Here is a 26453-nt window from a genome sequence, read left to right as displayed (position 1 = left end):
AAGTTTTGCTGGATAGGAAATTTTTGGCTGGAAGTTGTTTTCTTTCAGAGTTTGGAATATGTTACTCCAAGCCCTTCTGGCTCTCATGACTTGGTTTGGGAAGTCTGGAGTGATTCTAATTGGTTTGCCTCTGAATGTCACTTGGCCCTTTGTTTTTGTTGCCTTTAAGATTCTCTGCTTGGCTTCCACATTGGTCATTTTGACAATTATATGGCGTGGGGATCCTCTTCTCGGATCCTGTCTAAAGGGAGTTCTATAAGTTTCCTGGATCTGTGTATCAACCTCTTGCTCTATATTTGGAAAATTTTCTGCCATTACTTCCTTGAAGAGATTGTTGATCCCTTTGGTATCACTTTCTTTTCCCTCCTCTATTCCAATTATTCTTAGGTTAGCTCTCTTAAGATGGGCCCATATTTCTTCAATGTCAGATTCCTGCTGTTGGATATCTTTTTCTAGATTAGAAACTATGCGTTCATTTTTGGATTGCTCATCTTCTAAGAGCGAGATTCTGTTCTCCATGTGGTCTAATCGGTTGTTTGTGCTTTGAATTGAGGCCTTTACTTCATTAATTGCATCCTTTATCTCTCTTTGGCTCTCTCTGAGTTCTTTTCGAAGCACCTCTATTATTTCTACAGTTATTTTCCTGATTTGATCTTCTAGAAATCTCTGATTTTCTGTTTTATCAGGTTCTGATGTTGTGGGGTTGTGCACATTCATTACTTCAGTGTTATTCCTCTTTCCCATGATTTCGGAGGTTTGTGCCTTCTTTGGGTTCTTCCCTTGGGTCACTATGGCTTCACTTAAGGTGCTCTGGATCTCGAGTCTGTATTATCTCAGACCCTACTACTCCTTTACTGGGTTGTATCACAGAGTCTCCGACCCAGGGAGTCAATAGAGGCTGCTTTAAACTATGGGGGGTGCCAGGTTGCACGCTCTCCTATGGTGTGATATCTCTGCCACCACCACTCCCTCACTGGGTCAGGTCCCAGGAGGTACAATACTGGGATTTCTCCTCTGTGGCCCGCAATTTGACTCACTGTTCTTGAGTACGTAGATGTAGCTGTACTGGACTCGGTGAATTCACTGCTGCTGCTGCCGCCGGTGGCAATATGGCGCCTCTGCCACGCCCTCGGCCATGAGGCTGGCGTATTTTTTCTTCTCTGGTTTTGATTTCCACTCTGAATCCCTGCAGCGTGTGCTGAGCTCAGCCACTGGGAGCTTTAAATGCTGTCTGCGCCGAAAGATCCCGCCTGGCTGTTCCGCAGTGGCTCACCTGGCTTGCTGTAGCCGTCCGCTGAGTTCGCCGCTGCCGCCGGCAGTATGGCGCTGCTGCCGCGTCCTCGGGCGCGTGTGTCTCCTCTGTGGCCCTGAGCTCTGTTCTCAGTCCGCTTTCTCTCTGGAGCCTGGTGTTTTTTTTTGTTTTTCTGGTGATGGTGTTTTCTGGCTATGAAAGGCGCTCTTTTTGTGGTAATGGAGATTGGTTGTTAGCGGGACTCTTAAGCCCCGCTTTTCTCGGTCGCCATCTTCCCGGAAGTCCTATTTCTATCTTTTTAATAAACTCCTTTAAATCTTCAGCAAGAGTCCGGGCTATTGCATATCTATCCTTAGCTCAGGACAAGAACCCATGCCTTTTTATCTTTTTGTGTTTTTTGGGAAATGATTCCCAGGGTTCTAACAAAGGTCCCTGGGGACAGTTTCCTTTTTTTTTTTTTTTTTTTTTGCGGTACTGGGGATGGAACCCAGGGGCCTTCTACCTCTGGGCTACACTCCCAGGCCTATTTTATATTTTATTTGGAAACAGGGTCTCTTAAACCAGCTGAGGCTGGATTCGAACCTGCGTGATCCTCCTGTCTCAGCCTCCCTTGCGTGGGGATTACAAGCGTGCGCCACCACGCCTGGCTAGGGGACAGTTTCCTAAACCATAACATCTTCTTCAAACTGTAACATTTTCTTTCTGTTTTTTTTTTTTTTTTGGTGTGTGTGATACTGGGGATAGAACCCAGAGGCATTCTACCTCCGAGCTACACTCCCAGCTCTATTTTCTTTATTTTTTGAAACAGGGTTTTACTAAGTTGCAAAGGGCCTCACTAGTAGGAGCTGAGGCGATCCTCCTGTCTCAGCCTCCCAAATGCTGGGATTGCAAGCATGTGCCACCACGCCCGGCTTATTCTTTATTTTTATTCTTATTTTATTTATTTTTATTTTTATTCTTATTTTTGAAACAGGGTCTTACTGAATTGCAAAGGGCCTCACTAAGTAGCTGAGGCTGTCAGTGAACCTGTATCCTCCAGTCTCAGCCTCCCAAATGCTGGGATTACAAGGTATGCCACCATATCTGGCCCTATTTTATCCTTCCTTCCTTCCTATAAGTAAAATAAAAAATTAATGCGAGTAAAATAAAAAATAATGTGAGTACGGCGGAGTGTGAAAAACACGAGAGAGGTCCAGTACACATGGCATGTAAAGTTTTAATGGCATGGCTCTCCCGGGGAGCAGGGCGAGGCACTGTGGAGCCTGCACGCCTGTCCGAAGCTTGAGGACGCGGGCTCTCCTTTTCAAGGTACGTATCTCGCGAGATGAGGGTTTACTCGCGGGAACGCCCAATTCTCGCGGGGGTTTCAGCCCCTCCCTTGCCCTGCAGAGGTCATGTGACACAAAGTCACATGAGTGCAGGACCCAACTTATCATCCCGGCCTTTTGATGGTAGGGATAACGGATGACGATTGGACCCTCTAGCTTCTTCCTGCTGTCAAGGGGCGTCGTCAGGGGCCCCAGGCCGGGAGGAGTCAGGAGTCCAGTCCCCCAGAAGGGGGTGCAGGTGGGTGCATAGCTGCAGTGCGAATTGGAGGTTACCCTGGACAGCTTAGTGATGTGCGCTTGAGGAGGCTTGAACAGGCAAGGGCTATTAAAGAAAAAAAAATCATGAGATTGAGCAGGCGACCAAAAAGGAGACTGGCTTACTCAGTACCTGGAGAGCTACCCTGAGCTGGCAAAGAGGATGGAGGTTGAGGGATCCAGGAGCCGTCAGTCTTCAGCCAGGCTGAGTAGGGCCAGCGGCAGGGCCTGGTCTGGAAAGGTGCTCCCCCTGTGTTGAGGCACCTGGGGCTCATCCTTTTCCAAGGGCACTGTTCCAGTGGCCCTCCTGGCCACACGCCAGGCACAGTCTGATTGGTGGGCGTGGCTTCACCCCACTTCAGGCAGGCTCCTGGAGGTAGTCATCGTTGCAGTCCTCCACACCTAGGTGGCGCTCCAGAGGGCTGAGCCACCACCACCAGCCGAAGGGCAGCTACCAGAGATCTGCTTTTTGGCAAAGTCAGAGTGTACGCTCCATCTCCGCCTGTTTCTCTCTGGAATTAAAACTTTAGATGCCATGTTAAGGTTCTGTCAGCTGTGATGGACCTACACTCACACACAAAGAGCGCGTCCCGGGGCGGGTGTCCGGCAAGAATGGCAATGCAGACTCCCCACGGGCAGAGGGTGTCGCCCCAGCTCCGGCCTGGCCCCGGCATTTCCTGCAGCACCTAGGGCATGCCCAAGTGGGCCGGAAAGGGAGCCAGAAGCCGAGCGCGTTTAGGACCGTGTGGAGCGGCCGGGCAGCCGCCCAACAAAATTGTAGTCTGGTGGGGGCCAAGATGGTGACTGTGATGTCACCAGGCAGCGACTGCGCGCCATCACAAAATGGCGGCTGGTGGGAAAATAAATGGCAGCTGATAGGGGAGAGCATTTGGAGGGATACCAGACCACTTATAAAAGTTCCTAACTATTCCTGGGCCACCGCAACCCATTTCCCAACTCGTATCAAGGCAGACAGGTACTCAGGGCATCTGCTAGTATAAAGATTCGACTCCCCATAATTGGTTCATGGGCGGAAACGAAGAACAGGAAATGGGCATCCCCGATTTCCCTGCTCAATTGTTCGGAAACGGGGGTTAAGAGATAGGGAAGAACGTCTTCATTCCTTCTCAAAACCGGAGGATGACCTGGTCATCCGCAGGGTGGTCCTAGTGGACCAGGGGACAATGGGTCACCAAACGCTTGGATTTTGGGGTCCCAGTGGACCGGAAGACCCAAGTCCAGAACCCGCTAACCAAGGGAAGGAGGCAGTTTACCGGAGTGAAGTGTTGCCAGCCAGCACTGGCTGCGAAAGAAGCGCTGAGAAGCTGCTGGGGGCGCGGTGGAGCTGGGGCACGCGGATGCTGGTGGCTGGCTTGGACGGCACTGACGGCTGGCGCAGGTGGGATCAAACGGTGGCACGCAGGCGGCATGGCTTGCCCAGTTTGCTGCGTGGGGACAAAATGGCTTCTAGGCATGCGGCAGTCGCTGAGGCTGGGCCCCGAGGAGCACTGCCAGTGAGCCTGGCTTGGGCGGGTGAAACGGAGCAGCAGCAGCGAGTAGAGCTACGCCTGGCGCGGGTGACTGTGGCGGACACCGAAGCCGGCTGTGCGCCGCCCAATGAGCCTGGCTCGGGGCAGGCGGGGCAAATCGGCCAGAGGTCCTGACGGTGACTGGAGCGCCGAGCTGGAACGGCGGTTTTAGGAGGTCCATGCGGCAGGCAGAGGTCCTGGCCCGTGCAGGAGGTCGGCAAGCAGAGCAGGTGCCAGCATCACCCAAGGAGCCTGGCTCTGGGCGGGTGGAACTGGCAGCCTGGTGGCCGGCGGAGCCTGCACGCCCCGGCGGTGGTGGCCGTGGCCGCGGTGGCAGTGGAAGATGGCCGTCGGTGCTCCAGAAGAGAGCACGTGGGCGGGAAAAGATGGCCACCGGCTCTCAGCAGAGCGCAGGGCTGGAAAGATGGCCGCAGACTCTCAGCAGAGCGCGGGATCAGAAAGATGGCCACCGGCTCTCAGCAGAGCATGGGGCCGGAAAGATGGCCACCAGCTCTCAGCAGAGCGTGGGGCCGAAAAGATGGCCGCGAGCTCTCAGCAGAGCTCGGAGGTGGAAAGATGGCCACCGGCTCTCAGCAGAGCGCGGGGCCGAAAAGATGGCCGCAAGCTCTCAGCAGAGCTCGGGGCTGGAAAGATGGCCGCGGACTCTCAGCAGAGCCCGGGGCGGGAAGAAGGCTGCCGGCTCTCCCGGAGAGCGCAGGGCTGGGGAAGAAGGCTTACGGTCCGGGCAGGCATGGGGCGGCAGCGGCGGGAGCAATGCCTGCAAGCGGAGCGCTGATGTGGGACCTCACAGTCAGCTGCTGGCAGGTTGGAGAGTCCGGGGCTCAAAAAGAGAGTAAAAATAAAAAGAAGAAAAAAGAAAAAAAAAAGAAAAAAAAAAGAAAAAAATGGGGAGGGACCTAAGAGTTCTCCCGGGTTTCGGCACCAAATGATAAGTAAAATAAAAAATTAATGTGAGTAAAATAAAAAATAATGTGAGTATGGCGGAGTGTGAAAAACACGAGAGAGGTCCGGTACACATGGCATGTAAAGTTTTAATGGCACGGCTCTCCCGGGGATCAGGGCGAGGCACCGTGTGGCCCGCGCGCCTGTCCGAAGCTTGAGGATGCGGGCTCTCCTTTTCAAGGTATGCATCTCGCGAGATGAGGGTTTACTCGCGGGAAGGCCCAATTCTCGTGGGGGTTTCGGCCCCTCCCTTGCCCTGCAGAGGTCATGTGACACAAAGTCACATGAGTGCAGGACCCAACTTATCACCTTCCTTCCTTCCTTTCTTTTATTTTTATTTTTTACCATACTGGAGATTGAACCCAGGGGCATACTACCTCCGAGTTACACCCCCAGCCCCATTTTTTATTATTTATTTTGGAACAGGGTCTCACTGAGTTGCAAGGGCCTTTCACTAAGTAGCTGAGGCTGGCTGAGAACTCGGATCCTCCTGTCTCAGTCTCCCAAATGCTGGGATTACAAGCGTGTGCCACCATGCCTGGCTTATTTTTTATTTTGAAACAGGTTCTCCCTAAGTTGCAGAGAGCCTCATAAGTTTCTGAGGATGGCTATGATCTTGTGATCCTCCTGTCTCAGCCTTTCCAAGTACAGGATTACAAGTGTGTGCCACCACACCTGGCTAGGTTACACATATCTTTAAAGGGATTAAATTAATTCCTAGACCATAAGAATTTCTATTTGAGTGTCAAGACTCTGTGTGTGTGTGTGTGTGTGTGTGTGTGTGTGTGTGTGATCTTTCTGATATGTTGCCAACTAGGGTCCATGGATAAATCCAAAGGCTTTGCATGTAATACAGTAAAAAACCCAAAACTCACCCCCATCCCTGCTATGTTAACCAGGTGTCTTCAGGAAGGGGGTTTCTGATGTCTTGTTCTGTGGTTGGCTTCCTTTTGAGCTACAGAAGTGTCACAAGCTTTCCATTGTGGAAAGCTGATTGATATTATACTTCATGTTACAGTGGGACTGTTACGAGGCCCTGTTGGGCTCCCAAACTGTAACAGTGAGATGCAGCCGCGGGTTCTTGTTCTGAGCTATTTGTAGAAAAGAATAGCCCAAACTCTGTAAGCTTAAGTGATTTTATTATTACAAAGATGTCGGGGCCCGCTCGGCTAGACTGGGATGGGGCGGTGGCTCAAGATGGCGCCTAGGCATGTTGCCAAGTCACGAGGCTCACGAGGCTAGCAGTGCCCTGACCCTGCGCAGTGAGCCCTATCAGGCGCCCTACGGATGATCAGTGACGCAGCGCCTCGTGCTACCACCAGCCCGCCTATGAGAGGGTTAGAAATGTGCATGCCCTAGCTGTGGGAAGCTTGGGGTTGGTGGAGTGATGAGGGAGGGGTTATGAGACTGATATATATTTGCCTGCTGTGCGATTTGGAGGGGAAGCATTAAAGAGGAAGCATCATTAACAGACTCGGCATTGGTGTCTTCTTTCTTGGGGCTCTGCAGGTCGGAGCCTTAGGGACGGGACACAAAGATGGAAAGATAGGACATAACTTCAAGCACTACACCATAGAGGGTGACCTAGTGGGGTGACTTGAAGTTACTGAACAGTTTTATAGATATAACAGTTTTATAGATAGAACAGTTTTATAGATAAATGGTCCTTCATCTTGCTCTACCAATAATCTTCTGAATCAGCTAGATCCTCCCCTTCTCTGGGGCAGGTCTTTTGATGTAGGGATTCCTTCCTGTAGACCTGCCCTGTCTTCAGTATAGATTCAAGCCTTTTGTTACACCCTAAAATGTGTTAATTGATTATCAGAATCTGGGATCTCTTGAAGGCTTATGGCATCCCCCCACATCATTGGGGAAGTTTGCTTGTCTTAGAAATGTAAAAGACCCTGGACTTCCTCTATTTTCTTGCTCATCACCTTTGGTTCCTGGAATCTTGTAGGGTCTCTTCCCTGTCTGAATGCCTGCCCTGTTTCCAAGCTGTGGCTTTCTCAAAGTTATTTTCAAATACATTTTGAAACCATTTCCCAATACTGGAACATTAATACCAAAGCTATTTTCTTTTTTTTAAATTTTTATTGGTGCATTATATTAATACATCATATTGGGATAAAAAAAAACATGTGTGTACATACATATACACATCACCGATTTAACCCCTACCCAATTCCCACCCCATCCCCTCCCCATCCCGCCCTCCCTTGCTTGGCTTTAGTGGTTGACTTCGATATGTTTAAGTACATTGTGTGTTTTAGAGAATTTCCTTCTTCCCCCCTCCCATCCCCTCATTTAGGTTGTCTTGTCTGCTGCTCTATAGGATTTCATTTTCTTTAGACTTCCTCCTATGACCCATTTCTTCTTAGCTCTCACATATTAGGGAAAGCATCTGATTTCTTATTTTTTGTGACTGACTAATCTCACTTAGCATAATGTCCTCCCAAAGCTATTTTCAAAAACAATTTGAAGCCCTTTCCCAATACCAGCACACCTCAAGAACTGAGTCTTCTCATTAAACTGCTTAGGTGTGTGTTCACGTTTAGTGGTGCTCACTCTGTGCAAGGAGCTGTGGTGAAGGCGAGGAAGACCTGGTTCCTGCTCAGGAACGTTGCTTATATTCCATAAACACATTGATGCATACCTGTGAGAGGTTAAGCATTCCTACATATTCCAGGCAAATCCTCATCGTCATTAGACTTTTCTCTCTGAAAGAAAAGTTCATTTCTCTGAATATCAAGAGAGAACCATGAACCAGGCATGGTGGCACATGCTTGTAAATCCAGTACTTGGGAGGCTGGGACAGGAGGATCACAGTAAACATGGCTAGCTTCAGCAATGCAAGGCCCTCTGCAACTTAGTGAGACCCTGTTTTATTTTATTTTTATTTATTTTTATTTTTTGATTTTATTTTATTTTTAGGTGGTACTGGGGGTGGAACCCAGAGGCTTTCTACCTCCGGGTTATACTCCCAGACCTTTTTTATATTTTATTTGGAAACAGGGTCTCACTAAGTTGCTTAGAGCCTCACTAAGTAGCTGAGGCTGGCTTAGAACACGTGCGATCCTCATGTCTCAGCCTCCCATGCGTGTGCGCCGCCATGCCCGGCTAAGACCCTGTTTTAAATTTAAAAAGAAATAAGGCTGGTGAATAGCTTGGAGATAGAATGCCCTTGGGTTCAATCTCCAGCAAACCCCCCCCCCCCCACACACACACACAAAGAGAGAGAGAGGTGGGGACTATTTACCACACCATCAGAGCATTTCTGTTTTAGGCTTTCTATTTTCTGGTATATGTAAGTTTTGTGAGAATCTAGGCCTGAAATGTGTTTGGCCATAGAGAAATTTATAAAACAGCAGTTGGATGATTTGAGATAAAACATATCATTCTCTTCTTTTCCCGTGAACACAAACTTCCTCTTTTCTCCAATTCTGCAGATGTGTTTCTTTTTGGACAGCGGTCATTAAAGCCATATGCTGATCTCTTCAAACTCAGTGTGGCACAGGCTTGGACTTGGGAGAGCTCTAAATCTCTTGGCATCTCAAGAGCCGGCTTTTCCAGTAAAGACAGAAATATTTGAACCAGCACGGTTGGATTTTACGCTGTATTTGTGTCTGTTTTTTGTGTGTGTTGGTGGGGGGTGCTGAGGGTTGAACTCTGAGCTCTACCTCCAGTCCTAATGTATGTATGTATGTATGTATGTATGTATGTATGTATGTATGTATGTATTGTGGTTCTGGGGTTGAACTCTGAGCTCTACCTCCGGCCTTGATGTTTTTTTTTAAAATTAAAAAAAATTTTTTTTTTGGTGCTGGGGGTTGAACTCTGAGCTCTATTTCCAGCACTGATGTATCCTTTTATTTTGAAATAGGGCCTCATTAAGTTGCTGTGGCTGACTGTGAACTTGCAATCTTCCTGTCTCGGCCTCCCCAATACTGGGATTATTGCAGGCTCTAGCAGAAGCTGCTTGCTCTGTAGTACTGCTAGAGAAGGTCGTTGCTTCATGCAACTCTCTGAAAATTATTCTGTGGTTCCTGCCAGGGAAGGTTGCCTCTCGTATGACAACACAAAGCCTGATATATTAATTTTGTGTGTGTGTGTGTGTGTGTGTGTGTGTGTGTGTGTGTGTGTGTGGTGCTGTGCTGGGGATTGAATCCAGGGGCGTTCTAGATCTGAGCTATACCCCCAGACCAATTTTTTAAAATTCTTTATTTTGAAATAGGGTCTCACTAGGTTGCAGAGGGCCTGCCTGCCTTCCTTCCTTCCTTCCTTCCTTCCTTCCTTCCTTCCTTCCTTCCTTCCTCTCTCTCTCTCTCTCTCTCTCTCTCTCTCTCTCTCTCTCTCTCTCTCTCTCTCTTCTTTCTTTCTTTCTTTCTTTCTTTCCTTCTTTCTTCTTTTGTGGTACTGGGGGTGGAACCCAGAGGTTTTTCTACCTCCAGGCTATACTCCCAGACCTATTTTCTATTTTATTTGGAAACAGGGTCTCACTAAATTGCTAAGAGCCTCACTCAGTAGTTGAGGCTGGCTTCGAACCTGTGCGATCCTCCTGTCTCAGCCTCCCAAGTGCTGGGATTACAAGCATGTGCCTCCACGCCCGGCAGTAGATCTATTTCTAAATAAAAAAATAAAAAGGGCTTGGGGTGTAGCTCAGGGATAGAATGCTCCTGCGTTCCATTCCCAGTTTAAAAAGCAAAACAAAACAAGCCGTGCATAGTGGCCCATGCTTGTAATCCCAGCATTTGGGAGGCTGAGACAGGAGGATCCAGGTTCCTGGACAGCCTCAGCTACTTAATGAGGCCCTTTGCAACTCAGTGAGACCTGTTTCAAAATAAAGAATAAAAGATAGGGCTGGGGATGTAGCTTGGAGGTAGAATGCCCTGGGTTTCATCCTCAATATTGAAAAACAAAAAGGGAGGGGGAGAGGGTGTAGCTTGGAGGTAGGATGCTCCTGGGCACCACAAAAACAAAACAAAAATAAACAAACAAAAAACCCCAGAAAGATGACCTTTCAAATGTGACTAGGGCTTTGTCCTCATGAATGGATGAAGCTTTCATGTGTATTAATGGGCTAATGGGTCACCTTGAGAGTGGGTTTGCTGTAAGAGCCACTTGGGTTAGGTGTCTTGTGTGCTCCCTGTGTCTTGCTATGAGATGTCCTGTGCTGCCTTGGGACTCTGTCAGCAGGCAGGTGGTCACCAGATGCGACCTCTTCACCTTGGACCAGAACCATGTGCCAAAAAAACTTCTTTTCTTTATAATTTACCAAGTCTGTGTTACTGTGTTATTAGCAACAGAAAACACACTAAGGCAGAGGGAGGAGAGGCTGGAGGGGTCCATGGGAGTCAACTTGCCTCACGCTCCATCAGAGGAGCTTGGACTTCTTCCTCAGCTGACACGGAGACGTACGGTTTCACAGGGGCACAGTGTGGTCAGTTAGGAGTCATGGAGTCCAGTTGCAAGACTAAAAATAGAAGTGAAACCAGGTATGGAGGCACAGACCTGTAATACCACAATTGGAAGGCTGAGGTGGGAGGGTCTCATGATCAGGGCCTGCCTGGATAATTGAGTGATATTCTGTCTCAAAATAAAATGCAAAACGGATCAGGGATGTACTTTAGTGGTATAATGCCCTTGATTTCACACAGAATTGGGGTGAGATATGCCAAGGACCAAAACCTATTGGTGTCCTGGGCAGTCATGGGGTCAAGTGGACAGGTAAGAGGAGCTGTGGGAGGTGCTGGGTTCCAGGATCGTGCAGTCAGACCTACAACTACCCTCCAACGAGGATTCTGGAGCAAGTGGTCTCCATCTGCCTGGCCCTGGGCAGTGGGGCCTCACACTGGCAAGGTGACTCCTCCCTGGCCTTCTCTGCCGAGAAGGGGGAAGGGGAAGGGAAGGACAGTGCTGCATTGTACTTTAGGCCCATGACTTGAAGAAGCCTGATCAGTTATGTGAAATAAAATCTAGAGGACATGGCTTGGGTTGTCCCTAAAAACTGTCTATTTATGTATGGGAGGACTTTTTTGAATTTTGAATTTTTAGATTAATTAATTAATTAATTTATTTATTTTTGCAGTACTGGGGATAGAACCCAGGGGCATTCTACCTCGGAGCTACACCCCCAACCTAATTTATTATTCCAATTATATTGCTTGTTGCTTGTGCCATCAATTAAAGCAGAGCCCCCTTCCCCATTAGAAGACACTTCTTTTTTTTTTTTTTTTTGCGGGTTTGGGGATGGAATCCAGGGACATTCGACTAAGCTACACCCCCTGCCCTATTTTTTAATATTTATTTTGAAACAGGGTCTCACTAAGTTGCAGAGGGCCTCACTAAGTAGTTGAGGCTGTCCGACGAGAACCGCGATCCTCTAGTCTCAGCCTCCCGAATGCTGGGATTACAAGCGTGCACCACTACGCCCAGCTCTAGAAGACACTTCTTATTTCCTATTTATTTATTTATTTATTTATTGGTGGCACTGGGGATAGAACCCAGGGGCATTCTACCTCTGGGCTACATTCCCAGGCCTATTTTATATTTTATTTGGAAACAGGGTCTCTTAAGCCAGCTGAGGCTGACTTCGAACCTATGCGATCCTCCTGTCTCAGCCTCCCAAGCGTGGGGATTATAAGCGTGCACCACCACGCCTGGCTGAAGACACTTCTTATTTCTTTTTTCTTTTTTTGTGGTGCTAGGGATTGAACCCAATGGCATTCTACCTCTGAGTTATAGCCCCAGACCTATTTTTTTCTTTTCCAGTACTGGGGATGGAACCCAGAGACATTCTTCCTCTAAGCTATACCCCTAGCCCTATTTTTTATTCTTTATTTTGAAGCAGGGTCTCACTGAGTTGCAAAAGGTCTCACTAAGTAGTTGAGGCTGTCCACAAACATGGATCCTCCTGTTTCAGTCCCTTAAATGCTAGGATTACAAGCATGCGCCATCACGCCCGGCTTTTTATTTTTATTTTTTTGTGGTTCTGGGGATTAAACCTAGGGGCATTCTACCTCCAAGTTACACACCCAGCCCAATTTTTTTTTCTTTATTTTGTAATAGGGTCTTACTAAGTTATGGAGGACCTCACTAAGTAGTGGAGGCTGGCCTACAACCAGCTGCCTGGGATCCTTCTGACTCAACCTCCAAAGCAGTGGGATTACAAGTGTTCACTGCCACTCCCAGATGGAAGGATATTTTCATTTAATTAATTAATTAATTAATTGTGGTACTGGGGCTGGAACCTAGGAGCGTTCTACCTCCGAGCAACACCCCCAGCCCTATCTTTTATTCTTCATTTTGAAACAGGGTCTCCCTGAGTTGCAAAGGGCCTCAGTAAGTAGCTGAGTCTATTCTCCAGCTGCAATCCTCCTGTCTCAGCCTTCCTAATGCTGGGATTACAAGCGTGGGCCACCACGCCCGGCTTGTAAGGATATTTTTATTTTTATATCTATTTAATGTAAGGTGTGAGTCACCCCCGGCCCCACAGGGGCAGGGCCGGAAGCTAGGAGGTGGAGCTCTGCAATTCCGGAGGGGACCAGGCCTCCCGGTCCGGAAGAAGAGAGTTCAGTGCAGAGTTCAGAGAGGAGCCCGAGAGGGAGGGACGCACGCTCTCCCCCACCACCGGCCCCGCGGCCATGTGGGGGCTGGAGGCCGATCTCCCACGAATAAAGGCATCCGTATATCTACTATGGATCTCTGCGTGTCTCGATGCGACTGGGGACACACACGCTCATTCAATCTTACATTTATCTGTTTTTTTTTTTTTTTTTTTTTTTTTTTTTATTGGTACTGGGGATGGAACCCAGAGGCAGTCTACCTCCAAGCTACACTCCCAGCTCTATTTTATATTCTTAATTTTTTTTTTTTGGTGGTACTAGGGTTTCTGGAAGCCCTTCTCCCTCTGGGATACACTCCCAGACCTATTTTATATTTTTATTTTTGGAAACAGGGTCTCTTAAGCCAGCCCGGCTGGCGTCAAACCTGCACGATCCTCCTGTCTTCGCCTCCCAAGCGCGGGGATTACAAGCGTGCGCCACCATGCCCGGTGCTATTCTTTATTTTGAAACCGATCTCACTGAATTGCAAAGGGCTTCACTAAGTAGCTGATGCTGTCTGCAAACCTCGATCCTCTGTTTTCAGCCTCCCGAATGCTGGGATTATAAGCGTGCGCCATCACGTAGTAGGATATTTTTAGAGGAGGCTCCATGTGAGGACAGGGAGGCTGGCCTCTAGGTTGCGTGGCAATGGCGCACTGCAGGCTTTCTCGCTTCTGAGCCGCATGGCAGCTTGGCTAGCGCTCCTCAGGTGCTTAAAGCTCTAGTTCCAGTTCAGTCGTAACTCGTGGTGTGGTGTTCCACAAGACAAGTCACGCCTCCTCCCAGACTCACTCAACCTCCATCTTTCCAGAGGTGCAGTTAACCTACAGAGGCCCAAGGAAAGCCCCTGTGTCAGGATTGAGCCTGTTGGTTCATCAAGTTCCCATGTGAGCGCCACCTAAGTTTCATAATTTCACTTTCAGATCTTTGGAAGATGCTCATTTCCTCTCAGTTTCTTTCTTTCTTTAAAAATATGATTTAGGGAAAAAAAATGTGGAGCTATACAGAGAATATTCTCTAAACAGAGAATAAAAAAATGAACAGCCATGTACCCATCAACCAAGATGAACAAATGTTGACATTTTTCACAATTAGCTTTTTTTTGGGTGGTGGTACTGGGGTTCCTGGAAACCCTTCTACCTCAGGGCTACACTCCCAGACCTATTTTTAATATATTTTAAAATTTGGAAACAGGGTCTCTTAAGCCTGGCTTCAAACCTGCCTGATCCTCCCATCTCTGCCTCCCAAGCGCAGGAATTACAAGCGTGCGCCACCTTGCCCGGCTCACAATTAGCATTTTTATTAGCACTTAAAAATTGTATCTAACAATATGCCAACAATTAAAGATATGTGTAGGCTTTAAACCTTGTTTTTGAAATAAAAGAAATAAACTGGGTATGGTGGCACATGCGTGTAATCCCAGTACTTGGGAGACCAAGACAGGGATTACAGATTCGAGGCCAGCATCAGCAATTTAGGAAGACCCTCAGCCATTTAGCAAGATCCTGTCTAAAAAAAAAAAAAAAAGTAGAGCTATGGGTGTAGTTTGAGTTTGGAGGCAGAATGTCCCTGGGTTCTGCTTCAGGGGAAAAAAGGAAAGTATTTTGAACTGGATGTGATGGCACACATCTGTAATACCAGTACAGCACTTGGGAGGCTGAGATGGAAGGATTGAAACAGCTTCAGCTACTTAGTGAGGCTCTCTACAACATAATGAGACCCTGTTTCAAAATTAAAAAATAAAATAAGGCTGGGTATAGCTCAGAGGTAGATGCCCCTGGTTTTAACTCCCAGTACCAAACAAACAAGACCCCAAAGCAAAACATCTCCCAAACCCCAAAGCTAGTTATTATTATTGTTGTTTTTTGGTATTGGGGATTGAACACAAAGTCACTCTCCCTCTGAACTACACTCCTTCCCCTTTTTGGAAACAGGGTTTCACTAGGTTGCGGAGAGAGTCTCTCTGAATTACTGAGGTTGTCCTCAGCCTCGAGGTCGCCACCTCCCAAATCCTAGGATTACAGGCACGAGCCACTCATGCCTGGCTCCCACAAATTGATTGTGTCAGTGCACGCAAAGAACACTGGGGCCGGTTAGCTGAGGAGAATAAGAGAGAGGAGAGATGAGAGAGGAGTTTGTGTGTTTTCTCCAGGTTCTGCTGTGTCTTTTCAGGCTGAACAGGACCTACACGGCACCGCGGGAGGCTGAGACAGATTTTCCGATTTTCTGTCGGATTTTCCTAGTGGCTCACAGGTTGCGGATGTCATAGGAGTGTTTTTGTAAGACACTGCTCTTACCCAAACGTCAAAAAGTTCCGGGCTTGGGAGTCTGTCTCTGGCAGGAAAGGGACAGCAGGGGGCACCAAGTCTGCACGGTTCTGCCAGGAACCGGCGCCTGGCTAGCCACGGGGCCCAAGGTGCTCCTTTCTCTCAGTCTGTCGCTCTCCACCTCTTTCCTGGCGTCTGGACATTTCTTTCTGTGGTAGTTTTAGTTTCTCTTCCCATGGCAGAGAGAATTCTTTATCCCTCAGCCCTTGCCTCCAACAGGAGCAGAAGCCGTTGCCACAAAAAGCCTCCCCATTCACCTTTTTTTCTTTTATTTTGTGGTACTGGGGATTGGACCTAGGGGCAGTCTACCTCCTTGCTACACCTCTAGCCCTTCACTTTTGTAGTACAAGGGGTTGAACCCAGGGTCATTCTACCTCCGAGCTATATCTCCCAGACCTATTTTATTATTTTATTTTGAAACAGGGTTTCACTAAGTTGCAGAAGGCCTTTCTAAGCAGTTGAGGCTGGTTTTGAACCTGCAATCCTCCTGTCTCAGCCTCCCAAGTACTGGGATTACAAGGGTGTGCCACCATGCCCTGCTTATAGTATGTTTTGATGTCAGGTAGTATGATGCTTTTAGTTTTTATTTTATTTTATTTTATTTTATTTGCTTAAGGTGGCTTTGCCAGCTTCCCTTTTTGATGTCTTTCTTCCTGTTTCTGAGGGTGAAGGGCAAACAAGTCCTTGGGAAGAATGGGCATTTCTGGATGGCAGTGTGGGCTGTCTCTGAGTTACATTGCTCCCAAGCAGTTTTGATTGCTCATTGTTAGCAGGGAAAAGTGTCGAGTGTGTGCTTCTAGGAAATGTACACTCATTTATAATTTTACACATCTACTATAGGATAAACATATATGGTCATTATGAAGCATGCATAAATATTAATTCAAAAAAGACACGAATAAGTCAACATAAACAATATTTTAAATTATCTTGTTAATTGCAATGCTGTCATTACTGTCCCTAGTTATCTGAAGCACAGTTTATACTTAGGATTAGATTTCTCATTTCCAAGAGTGTATGCCAAGCTACATTTAAAATAGTCTTCTTGGTAAATTAAAAACTTTTTGGACCCGGGTGTGGTGACACACACTTGTAAACCCAGCATTCGGGAGGCTGAGACCAGAGGATTGCGGTTTGCGGACAGCCTCAGCTACTTAGTGAGGCCCTCTGCAACTCAGTGAGACCCTGTTTCAAATTAAAGAATAAAAAATAGGGCAGGGGGTATAGCTCCGAGGTCAAATGTCTCTGGGTTCCATCTCTAGACCCGCAAAAAAAAAAAAAAAAAAAGAATAAAAAATAGGGCAGGGGGTTTAGCTCGGAGGTCAAATGCCTCTGGGTTCAATATCCAGACCCACAAAAAAAATTTTTTTTAATTAAAAAAATAAAAACTTTTTGGTTGACTTGTAAGATCTGATTACATTGTTATTGTTTTTCACTGCACTGTGACTAAAATCTTTCTGGTCTGCTTTTTAAATATTTACTTTGCTTTGCATTGTTACTTCAATCTATAGTTTTTTTTAGAGAAGAATCTGAGCCTCTTGCCAACTTTTGGTATGATTAATTTCCTTAAAAACTAGACCCTGTCAGTATTTTATCACTGACATTGACATTACAGGTTCATGGTGATAATAAAAAGCAGACCAAATTGAAAAAACAGTTAGATCCTCTCTATAGTTCCACTTCAGCTCAGCTAATCTATAATAGGTGACATCATCATCATTATTATTATTATTATTATTATTATTATTATTATTATTATTTGCAGTACTGGAGATGGAACTCAGGGGCATTCTACCTCCGAGCTACACCCCCAGGCCTATTTTTTTATTCTTTCTTTTTCTTTCTTTCTTTCTTTCTTTCTTTCTTTCTTTCTTTCTTTCTTTCTTTTTTTTTTTGTTGGTACTGAGGGTGGAATCCAGGGGCTTTCTACCTTTCCATTTTATTTGGAAACAGGGTCTCATTAAGTTGCTGAGAGTTTCACTAAGTAGCTGAGGCTGGCTTCGAACCTGTGCGATCCTCCTGTCTCAGCCTCCCAAGCGTGGGGATTACAAGTGTGCGCCACCACGCCCTGCTCTTCAAGTGATTTGGATTGGCACACTCATCTCTTCATAGTCCAGCCTCAGTTTGTCTCTCTAACTTCACGGTCAAATACAAGAATCCTTTGTACAAGAGCCATTTGACTATGGGCTTCAAGCAGACTAAGAACTTCAGAGCAGAGCCATGGCATCTTACTCACCATCGTGGCATCTTACTTTCAGAGCCTAGCTTAGTGCTGGAGATGACAAGTTCTTAGGTCTCAAAGACCAACCAACCAACCAACCAACCAACCAACCAACCAACTAACCAGCCAGCCAGCCAGTCAGCCAGCCAAACAGCAAAACCAAAAACGCTACCATGAGGGGTCATGGGTGTTCTGCTAGTTGGGTTGGGCTTGTGCAAACCCTTTGCAGGCCCCAGACAGTGGGGCCTGGTCTCCCTGTCTCTCCAGACATTCCCAGACAGCCTGGCCCCCGCATGGGTCTGCTTTGGCAAGAGCTGATGAGCCATTCAGTGCTTGCCATGGACAGACAGCAGAGAACAGATGGGGCAGACTGCAAACTTTGCAGTACATTTTTCTACCCTCTGCCACTGCTGCATCATCCCCGCCAGACAATCTGTCTCTAAGCAGTGCTGTGGTGAGGCCTCCCTGAGCCCCCTCTTGGCTCTTTTAGGAGTCATAGGTATATAGCCAGGCAGCTCCATCTGCTCCCCAGCCCTGCTTCTGTTTCAGTGGCAGGGAAGTGAGGAGCTATTTTTAGGGTGGGCTTAGGGGGAAGTTTCAGCTGGACTCTGGAGTTGGGGACAGCCTGCATTTTGTGATGGCCATCATGACTTCTGGCTTTGGGATGTTTGTTTTGTCTCAATATCTTGTGTTTCATCCATTTTCCTCTGCTCTCCTGAGCATTGGCGGTTGCTGCTATTGTTGAGATGACTCCCCCACCTGAGACCTGAGTTGCTGTGGAGAGTAGGGGGTGGTGTTGAGCAGATCTCAGAGAGGGGCCACATTCTCAGGGCCTTGGTGTTGGTGTATGTGGAAATGCCAGGCTGGGATTAGTGTTTCTATGTCATAAGCCAGGATACGTAGACTCAGACTTCACACGGTGTTTCTGTAGGTTGGGGCGGGGCTTTTCTCAGTTCCGTTAGAGTTTACTTATCTTCATGGATTGGCACTTGGTGCCCTGCTTTTCAGAGCATTTTTATCTGAGGAAAAGATATGGTTGTGTTTTTCTTTTAGTTAGTTTGTTTTCTGAGCAATTTTTTTCCCCCCTGGGGAAAAACCCTGGTATGTCACTAATGATAACCAGTGAAGATATTAAGACTGTATATGCTGGGCCTTGGTGATAATGACTGGGTATGAGTGAGGCTTAGGGATTGTAGAGTAGGTCATGCTTTAGGAAGTGACTAGTCAGCATGACTGTGGTTTCCTATGGTAGTTTGTAGATTTGACAGCAGAGGGGCTGTCCTGTACAGTGTATGTCCTGTTCACTGTACAGTGTACACTGTCCTGCACAGTGTATGGAGGCCTGAGGTTTATCTCCTGAGCAGTGGACCCACAAGCCATCCTGAGGAGGATGCAGTGGCAGAGTCTGCCATCACTGAAGGTGATCATGAGGTCAGACCCACTCAGCCACAGATGGCTGAGTGGACTGAAGGGAGGAGGAAGGCTTTAGCTTGCCCTCCCACCCGCACTTCCTGGCGGCCATGACCTAAGCAGCTTTCTTCTGATACGCCCTTCTGCCACGATGTTTCTGCCTTGGGGGTAGCCAGCCATGGACTGAATCCTTTGAAACCAGGAGCCAAAAGCAGTCTTTTCTTTTCTAAGTTGTTTTGATCATAGCAATGAAAAGCTGACTAACACAGGCAGTATGGGTTGAATTTCTCAGTGCCACCAATTACAGCATACGTGACGTTGGTAGGTAACGTTATCCCTTTTAGCCTTGGTTTGACCATTTATAAAAGGAAGTAATAGCCAGGTATGGTACATGCTTGTAATCTCCCCATTTGGGAGGCTGAATAGGAGGATCGTGGTTCAAGGCCAGCCTAAGCTTCTACTTAGGCCCTTTGCAACTCAGTGAGACCCTGTTTCAAAATAAAGACTAAAAAAATAGGGCTGGGGGAGTAGCTCAAAGGTAGAAAGCCCCTGGGTTCCATTCCCAGTACCCCCCCCCCAAAAAAAAAGAAGAAGAAAAGAAAAGAAAAGAAAAGAAAAGAAAAACAAGGAAGCAATAACAATACTTTTGGGGGAAGATTAAATGAGATGAAGTTAGCCGGGCGTGGTGGCGCACGCTTGTAATCCCAGCATTCGGGACGGACGCTGGGACCTGGAGGATCGCGGTTCGCGGACAGCCTCAGCTACTTAGTGAGGTCCTCTGCAACTCAGTGAGACCCGGTTTCAAAATAAAGAATAAAAAAATAGGGTGTAGCTCAGAGGTCAAATGCCCCTGGGTTCCATCCCCAGATCTGCAAAAATAAAAATAAAAATAAATAAATGAGATGAAGTTTATAACATAGCACAGCATTTTGCATATAGTAAATGCTTAATAAATAGCACTTATTAAAGTGAGGATGATGATTATAGACCTGTCCTTTTTTTTTTTTTTTTTTTTTTTGTGGCACAGGGGGGTGGAGCCTAAGCTTCTACTTAAGCCCTTTGCAACTCAGAGACTCAGAGACTTTCTACCTCTGGGCTATACTCCCAGACCTATTTTTATATTTTATTAAAAACAGGGTCTCACTAAGTTGCTGAGAGCCTCACTAAGTAGCTGACGCTGGCTTCGAACCTGTGCAATCCTCCTGTCTCAGCCTCCCAAGTGCGGGGATTACAAGCGTGCGCCACCATGCCCGGCTTTAGACCTGTCTTTTTTTTTTTTTTTTGGTGGTACTGGGGATGGAACCCAGGGGCCTTCTACCTCCAGGCTACACCCCCAGACCTATTTTATATTTTATTTGGAAACAGGGTCTCACTAAGTTGCTGAGAGCCTTACTAGGCTGCTGAGGTTGGCTTTGAACCTGCGATCCTCCCGTCTCAGCCTCCCAAGTACTGAGATTGCAAGCATGTGCCACCACCCTCGGATGATTACAGACCTGACTCCAGACTTGGAGATGCCATAGTGACTTTGTATTTATAATGCTTGTGATTTATCATGGCCCTATAGCTCTTGAATTCTTCATACTTGCAAAACTACCACCATATGGGCAATGCCAATGTGCCCTTGGATCACGGCTGCAGCAGCTCCAAGTGCCTAGGCAACTGAGCACAATGTGAGATAAATCCTGGAGAAACAACTTCCTAGTTGGTCATAGGGATTTAAGATAGGAAAACAGCTGTTTAATAAACAAGGATTCTCCCTAGAAAGAAAAGTTACCAAATTAAAACCCCAATGAGGGCTGGCCGTGGTGGCGCACACTTGTAATCCCAGCGTCTAGGAGGCTGAAACAGGAGGATCGTGGTTCATGGACAGCCTCGGCTACTTAGGCCCTTTGCAGCTCAGTGAGACCTTTTTTCATAACAAAGAATACAAAGCTGGGCATGTTGGCTCACGCTTGAAATCCCAGCAATCAGGAGGCTGAGACCTGAGGAGCGCGGTTCGGGACAGCCTCAGCTACTTAGTGAGGCCCTCTGCAACTCAGTGAGACTCTGTTTCAAAATAAAGAATAAAAAATAGGGTAGGGGTGTAGCTCAGAGGTCGAATGCCCCTGGGTTCCATCCCCAGATCTGCCACACACACAAAAAAAAAAGTTAAAAAAAAAAGAATACAAAATAGGGCTGGGGGTATAGCTCAGAGGTAGAGTGCCCCTGGGTTCTGTCCCCAGTATTGCAAAAACAACAACAAAAAACAACTAAAACCCCAATGACTAGTACCCTTCACTGTCCATACACAGTTTGAGGCAGGTATGAGAACAGGATCAAGATGTGGAGTGTTAGCATCTTTATAGGGACTGGCCAAGGGGTGACGGATGCCCTGCCTAGGAGGGAGCTCCTCACCTTGGGGCCAGGGAAGGGCTGGCTTCCTCAGGCAGCCTTGCTTGGTTCACCCAGGGATAACAGCCTCACTCTTGGCACATTAGCAATGGGCCTTCACTATGGAAGCAGTGATTTCAAACAACCTAATCCACAGGGCTAATCCTAACTGGCAGATGCTATTTTTGTAAAGGTGTATGATATAAGACAGAAAGATAAACATGCTGGGCTATATGCAGATTCCTTCTTTTTTAACATCATATATATATATGTTTTAATCTACTTATATTGGTGCATTGTAATTGTCCATCATAATGAGGTTCAGAGTGCTCCACGCTTTTCTTCTCCTTCTTCAGAATGCTAAATGCTCGGATGTAGTTTGTTTCACTGGGACAGAGAATGGGGGTCAAGAGAACTACCTTTGTTTGTCTTGAGCTCTCTGGGTTGTTTGGCTGATTCGGGGCAACTGCTTCCTCCCCTGGCCATGTGTTGTCCCTACTTAAAGCTTAGATCAGAATTAAGTTTAACGCACGTTTCATCTATGACGCGTTGCCTCCAAACAAAGGGGCTCGGGTTTTTCTGGAACCCTTTAATTCCTGACGTATTTTCTCCCCACATAAATCATTGCCGAACTGTTTTGCCTTGGTTTTGCTAGTGGAAGTGCCTATTTTGGGATGTGAAGCGGTTATTTTCTTCTGTTTTGCTGGTTCATTAGGATGAATCAGAACCACAGTTTTTTTTTCTTTTCTTTCTTTCTTTTTTTTTTTTTTTGGTACTAGGTTTGGAAACCAGGGGCATTCTACCTCTGAGCTACACCTCCAGTCCTAGTTTTTTCTTTCTTTCTTTCTTTCTTTCTTTCTTTCTTTCTTTCTTTCTTTCTTTCTTTCTTTCTTTCTTTCTTTTTATTTTGGTGGTACCGGGGGTGGAAACCAGAGGCTTTATACCTCCAGGTTATACTCCCAGACCTATTTTCTATTTTATTTAGAAACAGGGTCTCACTAAGTTGCTGAGAGCCTCACTCAGTAGCTGAGGCTGGCTTGGAACCTGTGCGATCCTCCTGTCTCAGCCTCCCAAGCGTGGGGATTACAAGCGTGCGCCACCACGCCCGGCTTCATTCTTTATTTTGAAACAGGGTCTCACTGAGTTCCAAAGGGTCTCACTAAGTAGTAGCTGAGGCTGTCCTCGAACCCTGATCCTCCCATCTCAGCCTCCCAAATGCTGGGATTACTAGCGCGCACCACCACGCCCGGCTTCTTTCCTGGTTTTCAATGGGAAGTTACCAGGATGCTTTGTTGGAGAATCTACCTTGTGATTTGTAGGCGCATTCTAGGTATTATGTTCAAAGAGCCTTCTTAGAATGAGCCAATCAGAAGTAAACTTAGAGATTCAAGGACTTTGTTTTGCTCATCTCTATATCTTCAGGACAATAATAGCAGTCACCCCATAGGAGACAGTCAGTTTATCAGATTAACAGATGGATAGTTGAATATGAGTTTTTCTAGCTCCATCTCAGCTCTCTGCTACAACCAGCAGAGCTCTGTGCTAGGAAAGAGTATCACAGATGTGTCCTGGGGATGGAACTCAAGGGTGTTTTATCTCTGAGCTACAGCCCCTATTTTTTTTTTTTTTTGCAAGTCTGGGGATGGAAACCAGGGCATTTGACCTCCAAGCTACATCCCGTGCCCTATTTTTTATTCTTTATTTTGAAACAGGGTCTCACTAAGTTGCGGAGGGCCTCACTAAGCAGCTGAGGCTGTCTGTGAACTGCGATCCTCTGGTCTCAGCCTCCTGAATGCTGGGATCCCCAGCGCTATTTTTTATTCTTTATTTTGAAACAGAGTCTCACTGAGTTTCAAAGCACCTCACTAAGTAGCTGAGGCTGTCCGTGAACCGCGATCCTCTGGTCTTGGCCTCCCAAATGCTGGGATTATAGGCATGCAGCGCCACGCCTGGAAGAATCATAGATATTCATAGACACCATCATGTCTGGCAGTGAATTCAGTTTTACTTCGACTAAGATCAAGAAACTTCTGGGAAAGCTTTGAATGAATGATCCATTCCTCATTGTACTTATACAGTATCTCAGTGGAAAAGATGATGATACCCGGCGTCTCCCCAAAGCCCATCTTTGGGGAGAAGTGAGCCAGGCTTGTGAGGTTTTCCAACCTTCACATACTGCTCCTTGCTCAGTGTGGGCACCACCCCTCTAGAGTGATGGCAGTCATGCCAGCTTATTGCTGCCTTCTCTACCAGACAGAGTTCAGGATGCAGGCTGGCGAGAACTCTCTCTCTCTCTCTCTCTCTCTCTCTCTCTCTCTCTCTCTCTCTCTCTCTCTCTCTCTTTCAGTACTGGGGATGGAACCCAGGGGCATTCTACCTTTGACTACACTTCCACCCTTATTTTTATTATTTATTTTGAAACAGGGTCTCACTGAGTTGCATAGGGCCTCACTAAGTAGCTGAGGCTGTCTGTGAACTACAATCCTCCTGTCTCAGCCTCTCAAATGCTGGGATTACAAGCATGCACCACCATGCCTGGCGGGAACGTTCTCTTGACTCTGCTTCTTGGGTCTTATTTACCATAAGAATCAGGTTTTTCTAGAAATGAGGGAGCAGGACCAAAGTTAGTTTCTGCAATTGAAATGAGGTCTTGGGAACAGTCATTAGAAGTCCTGAGTTGCACAGTCCAGTGTGTCTGCTGTGTTGGGTAATCTTATGTGTTAACTTGACTGGGTAAGGGGTCTCATTTGTTTGGCTAAACATTGCCTCTGGGTGTGTCTGAGAGGGTATTTCCTGATGAGATTAGCACTGAATTGGTGGACTCAGCAACACAGATTGCATTTGGCATCATCCAATCCATTGAGAGTCTAAATAGGATGAAAGGCAGAAGAAGGGGGACTTCATGTTTGCTACCACCTACTTGATCTCTCTAGGACATCGGTCTTCTTACATCAGCCCGAGACTTACACCATTAGCTACCCCTGTTCTCAGGCCTTCAGACTAGGACTAAATTACACAACCAGCTCTCCCAGTCCTCTGGGTGGTGGACAGCAGATCATGGGGTTTCTTATCTTAGCCTCCATAACCACGTGAGTCAACTCCTCACAATGAGAGAGAGAGAGAGAGAGAGAGAGAGAGAGAGAGAGAGAGAGAGGAGAAAAACTGATTATACATACATATATAATATATAATATATATGCATCCTGTATATACATGCACATGAATATGTATGATATTTGCTGTGGTTTGTTCCCACAAAAACTCATGTTTTGATCCCCAATGTCATGGCATTAAGAGGTGGAGGGGCCTTTCAGAGACATTTTGGGTCATGAGGGATCTTCTTCCATAAAGGGATTAATGTAGTTTCCATGGTAATGGTTTGGTTCCCATAAGAGCAGGTTGTTATACAGTGAGTTCAGCTTCCTTGGCCTTTACTCTCTTACCATGTGGCCTCCCTTACACTTCTTTTTTTTTTTTTTTTTTAATAATGCTGGGGATTGAACCTAGGGATGCCATATCACTGAGATATACAACCTGTTTCAGAACCTTTGTTCTGAAACAGTGTCTTAAACTGTGTGTGGTGGAGCACACTTTAATCCCAGCATTTGGGAGGCTGAGACAGGAACATTGCACAGGTTCGAAGCCAGCCTCAGCTACTTAGTGAGGCCCTCTTCAATTCAGTGAGATCCTGCTTCGAAGTAAAGTATACAAAAATAGTGCTGAGGGTATAGGTCGGAGGTAGAATGCCCCGGGTTCTATCCTCAGTACCGCAACCCCCCACCACCCCCAAAACCCCCCCATGGTCTTGCTAGGCTGCTGAGAGTCTCTGAGTTGTTGATGCTGGTCTCAACTCTGTGATCCTCCTATCTTAACCTCATAAGTACTGGGATTACAAATGTGTATCGCCGTGCCTGGCTACATTATTATTTTTCCTGTGTTGGTCAAGGACTCATCATGACTTGGAAATGAAGGAAACGAGTCCTCAAGCTTCTATAGTTGCTAACATAGAGAACCCCTGAAAAAGGATATAAAAGAGCATTCCTATTGATTAAGAGATTTTATTACATTGAACCATCTAGAATTGACTTTTTTTTTTTTTTGTAATTAGGAAGGGTCGAATGTCATCAATTCCAGAAATTTTGACCTAATACAAGGTAAAGGGAGTTCAGGACAGAACGAGTATCCAAAGCTTATGTCTTTTTGGACTCGGTTCATAGGCTGTGCAACAGTGATAATCGAGCCAGCTTCATCTCCACCAGGGATGACTGACTGAATGTCTGCTTTTTCCGTGCCTGCCACAGCTCTTGTGTTTGTGGAGAATAGTTATGGAAGAGTTAGGATGTGTTACAGCTGTTTCTAACACCAGTGTCGTTATCCACTGTTTGCTGAATGAGCCGCTGCGGGTGGCAGTTCTAGGGCTGATCAGCAGTCCCAGTGTCGTCAGGGCTCTGAGCTGGCATCTCTGCCATTCTTTGGCTTTCGCTGTTCACAATATAGCTGCAGCAGCGCCAGGCAGCATGTCCCCATACAACTGTGTCCACAGGCAGGAACGAAGAGTAGGATTGGGGGCAGCCACAACAGCAGGTGGGCTCTGAATAAACTTCTTTTCGGAGAGGAAAATCACCTCCCCTGCAGATTTTCCCTTCATTTGATTGACCAGAGGTTGTTGTGAATCTGCCCATTAAATAATCTCGAAAAGGAGAATATGTTTATTATGCTCGGTTTAATCTGGTTATGATTTATGCCCCGAAACTGGGCATATTGCCAGGCAAACAAAATTGAGATTCCATCAGCCAGGAAGAAGGGATGGGAGAAATGGGTAGACAAAAGACAATGTTTGCCACAAGTTTTAAGGGAGCTTCCAGTTAGTTAATGACAATTGAGAACATCTTTCTTTTCTTTTCTTTTCCTTTTTTTTTTCGGTACTGGAAATGGAATCCAGGGGCATTCTACCTCAGAGCTATACCCCCAGCCCTCCCTATTTTTTATTCTTTATTTTGAAACAGGGTCTCATTGAGTTGCAAAGGACCTCACTAAGTAGCTGAGTCTGTCTGCAAACCGCAATCCTCCTGTCTCAGCCTCCCAAATGCTGGGCTTACAAGTGTGTGCCACCACACCCTCCCGGAGAGAACATCTTTTGTTTCACCCAACCTGCATGGTGCCTCCTTTAGAAATACTCTCTGGCAGATGGGCATGG

This window comes from Muscardinus avellanarius (genome assembly GCF_963383645.1).
Source record: "Muscardinus avellanarius genome assembly, chromosome: 7".
Taxonomy (NCBI): domain Eukaryota; kingdom Metazoa; phylum Chordata; class Mammalia; order Rodentia; family Gliridae; genus Muscardinus; species Muscardinus avellanarius.
The sequence above is the reverse complement of the archived record's forward strand: the minus strand, read 5'-3'. Positions refer to the sequence as shown.